Raw genomic sequence first — 12,273 nt, 5'->3', positions numbered from 1 at the left:
TATACGAACAGAAATCAACGGGAAGCACTCGTTAAACATGGTCCAAAGGGTATTGGTTAACCCATCACACTTCAATTCACAGTCAGTAACAGAAAGAACCTCCTGCCAATCATGGCTTTCAAGTAGATAGGCCATATGAATTTTCCTATGTTCTCTAACATCTCTAAACTGTATGCTGCTACGTTTGGCCTTAGCAGATGTTCGTGGATATGCAATAACCATGTTGTGGTCTGACCTAATAGCACTTTCAAAGACCCTGACCTTCTCCCACAGATGAGGAGTATTGGTTATAAAAGCATCCAAGATATTTTCTCCTCTGGTCGGCTTTTTAACCATTTGAGACAGCGCAGCATGAACTAGTAGATCCTTGTATTTTAGCTGGTTAACATCCCCGGCAATAATGATTCTGCAGTTCGGATCCACAGTCATTAAATGTTTTCAAGATGTCGTCAGAAAATCCAATAGTTCCTCTTGATCATATGAGGACTCATCAGGATGGTAAACAACACATGCGTAATAGACAGAATTAGGAGTCAAAACCCTCAGCCATAAACATTCAAAATCACTGGAAAGAGGACCATCGAGTCGTTCGATTTTCCAATCTCCTCTGCAAATGACAGCGACGCCACCTCCACGACGATCTAATCTGTCTTTACGAATCATACAAAATCCATTGGGGCAAACAATGTGAGTTGGATGTATAGGCTTTAGCCAAGTTTCAGTTAAAAAACACAGGTCGCAGTTATTTGTCAACAACTCAGCAACAAGGGCAGGAAAGGCGTCCACTTTAGTAACGGATCTTGTCAAGGCGTTGTTGCATACGATACTGAAAACAAGTTTCTCCCTGTTTTCCCCTCTGTCTAATTACGGAGACTTAAAGTCTAATAAGATAAAAAGGCTGCGGCAACTGTTAAAGGCACTTAAGGTGGCTCAATAGGGTTATTTGGCCGGGCGAAGAATGGGTACGAAGATGGCGCGAGCTTTTAAATGGCATCAAATATGTAAACAAACATGGCGGCTTCACGCGAGTGCACAATTTTTGTCTCATAATCTTGAAGTTTACTGGACGAGAGTGAAACGGCATCGATACTTTCCAGTAATGAGCACAATATTGACAGTGAAAGACCAGAAGTTTACACAACGCCTACACAACATCCGTAATGCGTCAGGTCGCTTTCGGAAAGTGGAAGCGATCGAAACCAGAAAAGAAGCAAAAATAAAAAGGTTACACGGAGGGTTCAAAACGTGGAATGCCAAAAGGAAGCTCCAGTATTATAACATATCCAAGGAAAACGAACCCCCAGCAAAACGAATGACACGAGCACGTGAGGTTAGTACATTTTTCTTTATTCGGAAGTCTTAAGTTTTGGTAAGATTTTCCTGTCAAGCTTGTCCTAATTATCGGCCTACCTGTTCTGTTGACTCCAACCCTGATTCCCATCAGCAGAATAAAGCTAAGAGGAAGGCGAACCTGCCACAAGGATCCAGACTGGTGGACTTAGAAACCCTTACAGATGGTCTGAAGGAATGCTTATTTTGTCATTACGGTAAATTCTCACTATTTTTAACTGCACTATAGCATATTTTACACCATTATCATATAAAAGAACATAACAAATATTGTGGAGTCTTTTTTCCCTGTTAGATTACAGTGTATTTTACAATATTTCTAGGCTCTTTGTCTCTTGGCAATGTTATTGAACAGCACAGTGGCTTGGCAAGCACGTTTACTGTTATATGCAGCCAATGCAATGCGGAAAACACCATTAAAACATCAAAAGAGCACAGATCTGGTGCACGCGGTCCACTGACCTTTGATGTGAACACGAGAGCTGCCCTTGGCTGTTTACACACAGGAGTGGGCAACACCCATTTAAACAATTTACTTTCAATCCTCAATGTGTCTGCACTGAACTCATCAACTTTTAAAAATCGGGAAAGGGAAGCTGGAAAGGCAATAGAGCTAGTAGCAAAAAATAGTTGCCAGCAATTCCTAAACCTTGAACGGGAGAAGGCAATTGAAAATGGTACCAAGCCTGACCAGAACAGTTTGGTACCTATTGCCTGTTCTTATGACATGGGGTGGCAGAAACGGGGGCGAGGTTTCAACTCTAAGACCAGACACAACAAAAAATAAAATGACTACACAACAAAAAATAAAATGTGCCGCTCCTGTGATGAAGCTAAAGAGGCAGGAAAACAACCAAATGACCATGACTGTAGAAAAAATCATTCAGTCTCTTCAAAGTCAATGGAGCCTTTACCTGCAGTTTAACTTTTCAAAAAGGTAACTAAATCAAATGTCAAATTTTCAATTTACACCGGGGATGATAGTTCAATGACTGAATCTCACCTAAAGCAAAAGGTATCCTAAGGTGTGGAAAAATGGAGTGACACATTTCACATAAAAAGATCTCTTACAACATGCTTATACAACTTGAGCCAACGAAGTAAGTTCCCCAACAGTTCAGTGTTGTCACAGAAAGTCATAAATTACCTTGTCAAATCCTTTACATACTGTATTGCACAAAATAAGGGGGATGCTACAAACATGAAATCTGCAATTCAAAGCATTGTGCCTCATGCATTTGGTGACCATACTGGTTGTAGAGAAACATGGTGTCGATACAAGAAAGACATACATACATACATACATACATACATACATACATACATACATACTGTTATGAGGATCGAATTATTTTTACTGATTCTGTCACGCAATCCCAGACTTTTCTAGAATTATCTATAATCTGTAATATTCCAGAAACTTCTTTCCTGTGACTCAGCAGTTTCCAAAAATAGTACAACTTGTAATACGATATAAATAGTAATAGAACATTCTAGATAACTAAAGTAAATGTATAAAAGCTGGCTTGTGAGAAGTACAAAAGAGATTTGCCCGAGGGCTTACCCTCGTGGCTTGCTGACTGAACTTGTGGAAGCTATGATGTGACAAGGCTATGACCTTTTGACCTTGCGATATCCGGAGAGAAGAAAGAGAAGAAAAAGACAATAGCCGAGAAGGGAAGAAGATAAAGAATACAGAGTTCACTATGAAGTCCTCCGGAATAATTTGTGTACACGGAAAGAAAGCCATGAATCAAGAAAGCCAAGCGCTGTGGTCTTCAGTCGGCGGATGTTGGAATTGGAAGTTGATCAAGACGACGAACACTTACACGGCATGAAGGATTGTGAGCCTGCTTTATGAACTGCTTAACTTAATCTTTAACCTAAGTAAATTAGACAATGTAAAACTAATTAAATAATACTTAAAATGGGTAACTGCTTGTTGTTACATTTTTGTTGCGTGCCATATATCGTACTCGGGAGTCTATTTTCATATATGCTTTGTTAGCGGACATTTGTTGGTCATTCGTGCACGTAACAATACATACATACTTTATTTGTCATGTAGGTCAGTACAAGAAGGCAGCTAAAAAGCTGATGTGAACCTACAAATTTAAATATATCTACAACAATTTAAATATTAATGTTAACAAACTTAAGAATTATTTACAATGAGTAAGAAAAAAACTATAATACCAGTAAGATAATCATCAGTCAATTGACTGTAGCGTTAAAATAAATAAATAAAAGAAAATGATAATAAAAACAGCATTAATATATGTAATTCACAATGTCTTTGTTTATTCCCTGTAAACCATCAAATGTTATTTTATCTAAAATGTCAGATTTGGCTTTAAGAGCAGATTTAAAAGAAACAACGTTCGGTTTGCTCTTTAAGTACATGGGTAAGTTATTCCATAAAAGAGACGCTCGATGAGAGAAGGAAGATCGAAGGAAATTACTTCTAGGTCGTTGCACGTACAGTTTCAGACCGTCCCTGAGATTTCTTAACGGAGATTTTTTAGTAAATAGAGAGACTATACCAGCCGGAGCTCTATTGTAAAATGCCTGATAAGTTATAGTTGCAATTCTCTTTTTGTAGATGTATGATAAGTCTTTGCCAGGACTTCAGTGTTGAGAGTAGATTCCTTTATGTTAAAAATAAATCTCGCTGCTCTAATGTGAATGTCCTCCAGGGTCTGAAGCGACTTTGAGGATCCCCATAATGCAATTGAATATGTAATACTTGGAATAATACCTTTGAAATAAATTGACTCTAAGATGTGATTGTCGAGGCCTTTTAAATGCTTGAGTTTCTTCAGTCTTGCTGAGAAACGTTTGCTCAAAGTTTTTGCATGTTGTGACCAAGGGAGATTATTGTTGATATGAATCCCTAAACATGTAGCTTTAGAAACAAAAGACAACTCATTAGGCCCTAAACAAATTTTCTGTAAGGGGCCGATAAATTTTGACTTGGATAATAACTTCAATTCCGTTTTTGCAGGATGAACAGTCATGAAGTTATCCTTAGCCCATTTGTTTATGTCGGCTATCGCTTTCTGAATATTAGATAAAACTTCCTCAACAGTTTTTCCAATGCAGTAAGCTGTGGTATCATCTGCAAACATTTCAACGGAAGCTTTCTTGGTGGCTCCGGGTAGACCATTTGAATAAATGCTGTAAAGTCTGGGACCAAGTAAAGACCCTTGGGGCACACCAGTATCTATTTCCAACAATTCTGAGTTTGAACCATTCACAGTGACAAACTGTTTTCGATTTTCAAGGTAATTTAGGAGCCAATCGTAAAAAGGAGCCAGTAATGCCTACAGAGTGTAATTTATCCTTGAGAACTGTATGATTGACGCAATCAAACGCTCTTTGAAAATCAATAAAGACTACGCCAATAACGCCAATAAAGACTACGCCACTCTTCTCATTATTGTCACAGAGATCTTCCCTATGGCAAAGACCTCCAAGGAGATAGCCTTCGATCAGCCCTGAAATCTCTCTTTGATGAATATAGCACAGACATTGTTATAAACAAACTTGCACCTGCAGCAAATTCTCAACGTAACGAGTCTCTGAACAGTGTGGTGGGCTCGAAGAGCCCCAAAATTCGCTTTTACGGGGAAAGTGAAAGCAATGATTATCGTGTGTCCTGCAGTGTCTCTCAAGTACATTTAGGTTACAGGTACATTCCTCAAACTCTAGCGTCACTTAACATAGAGCCAGGTCTTCTCTGTGTAGACCATAATACGAAAATGGACATCAAAAGTTCGAAGGACAAACAAAGGAAAATCAACAGTTGCATTTAAGCGACGTCGATCACAATTACACAAACACCAGATTTCAGAAACCTCAAAAAACGAGGGCAAAGAAGGTACCATGTATGAAAGTGGCATTGGCTTGAACCTAAACTCTTCTGCGACAACATTGGAGTTGAACAATTCTGAACTTTCAATCACTGATCTTTATGATATAATCGCTGCTGTCACGAAACAACAACAAGAACAGTACGAAAATGCAGTTCTGAAATACACTTCGAGACCCACAGTTCAAAAGGAAAAATTTGATGACAGTAAATTTTATCACTTTGTTTTATTTGACATCGAGACAAATTCAACGGGAAAATCAGCAGAAGTATGTCAGCTCGCTGCCGTGGATAGGTCAGGTAAACAATTCTCATGCTATATTCTACCAACCAGAGACAGAGATTCTCACGCGTCAAAGGTCAGCAAACTTACAGTTAAAACTGTCAATGGAATCCGCCGACTTTTCAAAGATAATCGACTAGTAGAAGCCTTTGAGTTATCGCAAGTACTTAGGCAGTTCTTAACTTTTTTGAAGGCCAGCATAGATTCAGCTTCAACACGGTCCAAAAAGCCTGTTTGCACAATCTTGGCTGGACACAACGCCGCCACACTTGATATTCCAATACTTCTTCGAAACGGTGGCGAAAATTTTATCGCGGAGCTCAGTTCCATCAGTTCCATCCGGTTTGCAGACACTCTGACACTGATGAAATCACTCATCAAAAGCAAGCACTCTTCCATCCAAAACGCAGAAGGTAAATTTCCAAAACCTGGGCAAAGTTCTGTTTACGAATATTTATTTCAAACCACCTTTGATGCCCACGACGCCCTAGAGGACGTGATCGCTCTTCGAAGAATCTAGCTTTCGCCTAGGTTGGCTTTGTCTGATGAAAGGCTGGTGAACAGAAGTTCTGTAATCTCTGTTAAGACGCCGCCGAAGACCTGATATATCTTGACAACCGTCATCAGAGACTCTTGTCTTTTCGAGGAAAGCTGTACAACCCAAGTCATGCGGATAGCCCAATAAAGCAAAGCATTGCCGAAAAAATTGCTGGCAGTGGCCTAAGATATGAGGATTTAAATAATTTGTACCAACGATTTGGACGGAAAGGTCTTGTGTGTATTTTGACGAGACGGCCATTGTCCAGTCGCTCATCGCTTCAAGGGTCACAAACACGACGAGAATAGTCTCCGCAATTTTGAAACACTTCGAAGAGATTTCCAAGGATTCTGCGGCAGAGTAAATTAAGGTATGTTCTCAACTGACTTTCATGTCAAAAGCAGTTTCTACAAAAACGTCAAAGATAATGACCGACCGTGTTTACACATTCATCTTCGACAAAACCGCGTGTTCGAAAGTTCGCGCATGCTCAAATAGCGATCTTGGCGAGTTCCTATTCTGATGACGTGGTTGTCATTGAGGTGAGAAAATAGAAAGTCCCCCCCCTCAGATTTCTCGTATTTCCTTCGGTGAAATTCCTTAAAATTTGGCAGAGATGTTATACCCTTTTAGCTTTCCTTGCTGTGAATTTATCAGAAAAATTTATAAGACAAGTTTTTCGCTCAGCCAAAAAACAACAAAAATGTTAAAAGCGAAAAAACTACCTTGACAACCCCAATTTTTTTCGATTTTAAAAGTTTCGTCTTGTCAGACTCTACCCGGTCGGAGAATAATAGAAAATTTTAACGAAGGAAATTGAAGAAAATTGAAATCAAAGTCAAACAGACGTCAAAAAATGGCGATATTTGAGTAGTTTTAATTTGGGACTAAAAGCCTTGACTTCAGAGGTGACTGTTTTACAGCAAATTTAGGCCCTTGTTTTTTATGTTTCAGTAGCTTTGATTTGAAAAATAGTAAAAATAACGAGAATATTAACTTTCGATTGATGTCACTGGCGCGCGCTCCGTGATCTTTCATAACCCTATTGAGCCACCTTAAGATAGGCCACAATATTGTTTATTTGTTTGCTGACACTCCACAGGAATCAACATGACTTTGAAGAAAGCTTGCCGTTGAATGCTTTGAATGTTGGTGCCCAGCATGGCTTTGCGGCGGGAAATGAGAGAAACCAAAATGAACTGCTTGTCCAACGGAAGGGTGTTTAAACCGCACTGTGTTCAGAGTCAATGTTGGTAATTCCACAAACGATAAAACTAGAATTACTTGATATGATCCTTACTAAAAAGTAGACTAAAGAATGTACGATACCTCCTAGTTGTTCCTTTGAATAAATATCTGATATTCGCTTGGCAGCACTTAGATCTCGTTCATTTCTATTTCATTGGCTTTGACGAGTTAAATATGTTTCAAGCACAAAACTAGAATTTTTAAAGGAATCGAAAGCACGTTTCGATAAACCACGCACGCCTACCTATTCCATAATACCATCATTTTTCTAAAAACTGCAACTAAATATTTCGCAGACCTCCCAAGACGATGGTTCCCGAACGTACCCTTCTCTTGTGGATTCAACAGAAGAAGAGAGTGATATTGATTATGTGAATCAAAGCTGCTCCCGAGTATGTGAATGCTTAAGTGGATTGTTCATATGACGTTCAGCACTAAACCGAAAAAGTAAACAAAACCTTGATAGTGCGTGTCTTCCCAAAGCAATTTCTTTTGACATTGGGTACGATTAATACTGGTTTGGGCAACCCGACCCTTAAATTATGCTCACTGTAAATGGATGTAAATTGTGCTTTTTGCTCGTCACATGCATTCACCAGTTTTTCATACGACCCTTTGATACAACCTGGATGGAGCTTGTTCGTTGATAAAGTTAATAAGATATCACATCACCAGGCTTACGGGGTCATTAAAAAAACGAAAAGACCATTAAGAATACGGAAAGGCAAAAATACCGAATTTCACTCCCGTACACATGAATTGTAACTGAAAAATGAAAAATATGTTTGAAAGATAAAACGTGTTTAGTCAAGTTCAAGATTGATGGCAACTCTCTGTGTGTTGTATTCGCAATTGGTAGTATAGCTTTACAGGGACGATATAAAAGGGAGTTTAATAGTAGCAATATCAACAATATCTGACCGCGGTGATGCTAACAATTACCGCCCCATATCGGTGATTCCAATAATGGCGAAGGTGTTTGAAAGGATAGTTTATGAACAGTTATATGTCTATTTGGAAAAGCACGATATTCTATGTCAAAACCAATCAGGGTTTCGTGCTAATCATTCAACTGTAACAGCTTTGTTGGAAGCGACAGATTCTTGGGCATACAATATTGATAACGAGAAAATCAATGGAGTCATTTTTCTAGATTTGAAAAAGAGGTTTTGACACTGTTGATCATCAGATCCTTCTATCGAAACTAAACTATTATGGTATACATGGAAAATCTTTCAGATGGTCTCAGTCATATTTGGAAAACCGAACACAAAAATGCTCTGTGAATGGGTCGCTATCCACTAGCTACTCGTTGACTTCCGGCGTCCCTCAAGGGACCATCCTCGGTCCATTATTGTTCTTATTATATATCAACGATCTTCCAAGTTGCTTATCAAATTGTATACCGAGAATGTATGCCGATGACACGCACCTCACATATGCGGGAAGCAATCTTGAGAACGTTCAGTTTTGTCTAATTGAAGACCTAGAAAACGTCTTCAATTGGCTACAAGCGAACAAACTCACGTTGAACATGACTAAAACCGAATTCATGCTGATAGGGTCAAGGCAGAGACTGAATACTCTCACAGCTTCACCAAAAATTAGAATGAACAATACTCGAGTGAGCCAGGTTACAGCTACAAAATCGCTTGGTGTAATAATAGACGATAAACTCGATTGGCATAATCACATCGAAAACTAACGAAGAAGATCGCCTCTAGTATCGGGGCCCTAAAGCCAATTAGGCACCTGATCCCAGCATCAACCTTACATCTCATCTACCAAGCTTTAGAAAAACCTCACTTTGATTACTGTGACAATGGTTGGGGTAGCTGTGGGAAAACGCTACGAGACAAACGACAGATTTTGCAGAATAGAGCAGCCCGTGTTTTGACATTCACTAACTATGATGCATGTGCAACTGAGCTACTCGAGTTTTTAGGGTGGAAAAATCTTGCACGCCAGCAATAAATCCATAAAGCCACCATGATGTTTAGATGTCTGCACGGGCTAGCTCCAAGGTATCTATATTCAAAGTTTACGTGGCGTGACTCTGCTTATGACCTCAGGGACTCTGAAAATAAGCTTAATGTTACACTACCGCACACTAATTATTACAGAAAAAGCTTTAGCTACAATGGCGCCACATTATGGAACAGTCTACCACGCGATATAAGGAACACAGAGTCTCTGGGGTTATTTAAACGTAAGATCAATGACATTCTTAAAGTCTAACGCACGGCATTCACGGAAAACAGCTTTACACTGCAGAACAGAAGACTACAGGATATAGCCATTCTTATGTATAAGGTAAAGAACAATTTATCTCCTAATTACATATGTAGCCTTTTTCAAATTCCACAACTTAGGTACACACTGCGTAATAATGATTTTGGTATACCTAGATTTAATACTGTCACTTTTGGAAAACATTCGCTTAGATATATGGGACCCAAAATATGGGCAATTGTACCAAGAAATGTAAGAGAACTGACATCCATATCATCTTTTAAATGTAACATACGTAGAATAGACCTTGTTTCTAAATTGACTGATAGTAAATGTGAAAACTGCCTTTTATGTAAGACTTAGGTTAGATTTTAAATTGTACATATATATTGTTTTATTTTTTTAAATTTCTTAAATTTTTAGGTAGTATTTAGTGTCCCCAGTTAGTGGTTGTATAACTGCTATTTTAGATTTGACACATAAATAAAGGTTGTTGTTGTTGTTGTTGTTGTTAGTATGTAGTTTTGATTTTAAATATCTTAGCGTATGTGATATGTATTTTTATAGGCTTATGAAGTGATCGTGTTTAAATAAAGATTAAATAAATAAATAAATAAATAAATAAATACTTATCCAGGGTTTTATGAAACATAAAAACCTAGATTTGAATATACAGCATTGCACTTATACTTACCAAAGTTATCAACATTTGTTAATCAGTATTAAATATGCATTGAGAGGTAATGATTTCGAAATTGATTCTCTACGACAAATGATTGGCTCTGTTGATAATGTTGACTGATCTTGCGCCTGATGCAAATAATCAATGTCGCTAATCCTTCAAACAACAGAGATCCAGTTAATAAGCAATGCATTGATTCGAACCTCTTGGAAACAAGTGGTGGAGTTGTTTCAGGTAATACCGTTTTCATAAATAACAACCCATCATTAAGACATTACAGGTATTTCTGATAATCCTCTCTCAGGTACTGGCCCTGTAAATCTCAATAAGCTAGCCTGAGTGTCAGGTCTTCCTAAGGGGCTAGGGAAGAGGAGATTGGGGGAGGGAGGAGGGGGAGGGGGAGAAGAGAAAGGGGGGCATGACACAAATCCATTCAGAGAACCGTGTGACACATCCAAAATCTAGATGTGGCAGTGATTGGATAATACACAATACCCTCCGACGTCGTATCACTGACAGGACTTAAATACGAGCAGAGCGATCGACAAGAAGAAACCATTTTGATTTTCGATGGACACTTAGATGTACATGCTACACTTTTATGAATAGAGAGGAATTCTCAATTCTTCTTTGGCTGAGATGGTAACGGCTTTTACGAGCTCTCTGCGTAGCGGTGAAAATTTTAGATCAGCGTTTGCTGCTGCTTGATAATATTCTAGGCAAAGGTGTTTCACCATCGCACTTTGCAATTTATCCTCATAGCTCCTTTCAACCACCCGAGAAGACGAAGGGTAACCAACAAAAACCTATAGACAAAGATAATTATGGATTTGTTGGGTACAAAAGACAACCAATTTAACCATAAAAAAACTGTAACCTATACGTATCATTTACCCGACTCACCTTTTAGATCGGCGGTAAATATGTTTCTATGGGCATTTTTATAAGGTTAGTTATTTCGTTGTTGACGGGTGAATATTGTCATCCGGTTTGTTGGCTTCAAAAAAGAATCTTTTAGACGTTTTTCGCTCAGATCGTTTCCCTTGGGTTGTGTCTAAAAGCGATGGCTCAGTGCCCTTTTGACGCTTTCCAATTGGGGGGATTCCAGTCGGCGATCGCTGGTGTTGCGAAACGCGCCGGTAATATTCTTTTCTTGATTTCTCAGGAGTTTGAAGAGTGCGGGTACAAGCTTTTTCTGTGTTTCTGTCAGATGAGTTTCCGCCTTACTATCAGTGAACGCCTGCTGTAACTCTGTCAACAGTTTGTAGCAATTCACAATCTTCCAGGCGCACTTTTACAAAAAGAGCGTTGAAGATCTTGAAATGGCACAATTCCTAAAACACCTAATAATTCAAAAAACGACAGGTTTTCCATTACAGGCATTTGAAAACTCCTTATTGTAGGTCTCAAAAAAAAGAGAAACCGTGGCGACGCAAGCACCACTTTTTGATCGCAAATTCTTCTTGCAGATTTCAAATAAAAATTTTCCAGGGTCAGTGGCCATACCAGCTTTGAAATTCCCGACTCTAATTTACGCGCCCTTTTTGACAGTTGAAGCTGACAACCCAATGACCGGAAGTGATTTTGATTGGATGGTTTGAATTATGCTGTGTGGGGGTGGAAGGCTATAGTAAAAGCATCTGTGTCAGGCGTTTCTTCCCTTCGCTCTCTCCCTTTCGCGTAGCCTGCGTCGCAGACAGTCCAAACCACCGGTATAGACAGTCTGCGCAACGGCTCTCAAAAGCTTGTTCTGATATCCCGCTGTTTTGCATCCACTTTTGATTGGGTAGTTTCTTTAGCGCTATCTGATTAGATAACTCTTGCGAAAGTGACCACGCAACTATCACTAGCCTGCGTTGCAGCCGGACGTGTCACGCAATCCCCGGTATAGTCCGTTTGTCTATACTGGCGGTTTGGACTGTCTGCGACGCAGGCTAAACTATCGCGTAATGCCAAAAATAAATTTGTGTAGGTTTCCCAACTACTCTATAACAGTTGTACATTGCATTCAACGTCAAATTTACTTCGAGCTGGAAATAAGATGTCTGCAACTACAGAAGAACGTTGGA

At 39.1% G+C, this 12,273-nt stretch overlaps 1 long non-coding RNA gene across 1 annotated transcript; it reads left to right on the top strand.

Annotated features, from left to right (window-relative positions):
- The first annotated feature begins 1,063 nt into the window (after positions 1-1,063).
- On the top strand, positions 1,064-2,162 carry LOC148723009 (uncharacterized). Its single transcript, XR_015991409.1, has 2 exons — positions 1,064-1,547; positions 1,674-2,162. It is a non-coding gene; the product is annotated as an uncharacterized LOC148723009 (long non-coding RNA).
- The last annotated feature ends 10,111 nt before the right edge of the window (positions 2,163-12,273 follow it).

The sequence above is a fragment of the Stylophora pistillata genome, chromosome 9 (genome assembly GCF_964205215.1).
Source record: "Stylophora pistillata chromosome 9, jaStyPist1.2, whole genome shotgun sequence".
Lineage (NCBI taxonomy): Eukaryota > Metazoa > Cnidaria > Anthozoa > Scleractinia > Pocilloporidae > Stylophora > Stylophora pistillata.
The sequence above is the reverse complement of the archived record's forward strand: the minus strand, read 5'-3'. Positions and strand labels throughout refer to the sequence as shown.